The sequence below is a fragment of the Tupaia chinensis genome, unplaced genomic scaffold (genome assembly GCF_000334495.1).
Source record: "Tupaia chinensis unplaced genomic scaffold, TupChi_1.0 Scaffold000005_2, whole genome shotgun sequence".
Lineage (NCBI taxonomy): Eukaryota > Metazoa > Chordata > Mammalia > Scandentia > Tupaiidae > Tupaia > Tupaia belangeri.
The window spans coordinates 1,179,550-1,180,888 of record NW_006159434.1 but is presented as its reverse complement, the minus strand read 5'-3'; the positions used below and the strand labels follow the sequence as shown (position 1 = coordinate 1,180,888).

Genomic DNA, 1,339 nt, shown 5'->3' with positions numbered 1-1,339 from the left:
TGGCGAGCCCACAAGCCCTAAAGCGAAAGGCTCTCCAAAAAAAAAAAAAAGAAGTAATAGCTGGAAACTTCCCTGATCTTGAGAGGGATCCAGTTGCCTCAACCAACATGCCACTGGCCGGTCCTATAGTGGACAATTATACAACAATAAATTCGATCACCAGAAGAAATGATAAATTCCTAGACACATCTTACTAAAATTAAATAATGAAAAATAGAAAATAAGAACAGAGCAATAATGAGTGAGAAGAAGAATCCATATATTTTTTTGAGAGAGAAATTTTTGCTGTATGGCATGTGATCTCCCTGGAGAAAAAGACAGAAAGTGAGAAATCACATCCTGGGGGGATGGCCACACTGCAATTCCTTCTCTTCCATGCTCCTCTTGGGATTTTGGGCAAGCATGCACACGCACCTGGAGAGAGTTTTAAGTCGCTGCATCTGGGACTCAAACTGTGATAGACTACATGGGAGTCCAGCAACATAACCATTACACCATCTGCTGGTCCTAAGAAATTAGTCATTTAAAAAATTATCAAAGAAAATTCCAGGACCTGTTTCTTCACTGCTGAATTCTTTCAAACATTTAAGGAAGAATTAATACTGATGTTTCTCAAACATTTTTGTAAAATTGAAGAGTAGGAAACACAAACTCATTTTATGAGGTCAATATTACTCTGATATCAAAGCCTGACAAGGACACTACAAAAAGTAAAATTACAGGTCAATATTCTTGATGAATATAGATGCAAAAGCCCTCAATGAATACTAGAAAACAAATTCAACATCATATCAAAAGGATCATATGCCATGGTCAAGTTAGATTTATTCTTGCAATGCAAGAATATTTCAAGAATCGGGACCAGCAGGTGGAGTGGTGGTTAAGGCGCTGGACACTCCCACATGACTGACCAGAGTTCGAGTCCTGAATCTGGTGGCTTGCTTTCTCACTTCTTCTCTCTCTCACTCTCAACCTCTGTCTCTCTCTGGTCAAATTAACAAATAAATGAATGAATAAATAAAATAAAATAAATAATTATAAAAAAAGAATATTTCAAGAATCATAAAATAAAAATTGTGATGTGCCACATTAATCAAATAAAGGACAAAATCATATTATCATCTAGGAAGACAAAGAAAAAACACAGAAAAAACACTGGTCAAAATTGAATGATTTTGTTTTTTGTGAAAAAAGAAAAGCTCAATAATTTATATATCAAAGGACTGCATTTTAACGTGATAGAGACCCACTATCACAAGCCCATAGCCAAATGCCATGTCGTCCTCTGACTTTTTTTTTTTTTTTTTGGAGAAGTTTTTGCTTTAGGGGTGGGGGCCTT

At 36.0% G+C, this 1,339-nt stretch overlaps 1 pseudogene; it reads right to left on the bottom strand.

The window, feature by feature from the left end:
• LOC102488974 (60S acidic ribosomal protein P2 pseudogene) overlaps positions 1-1,339 on the bottom strand; it is a 55,397-nt pseudogene that overhangs the window by 53,518 nt on the left and 540 nt on the right.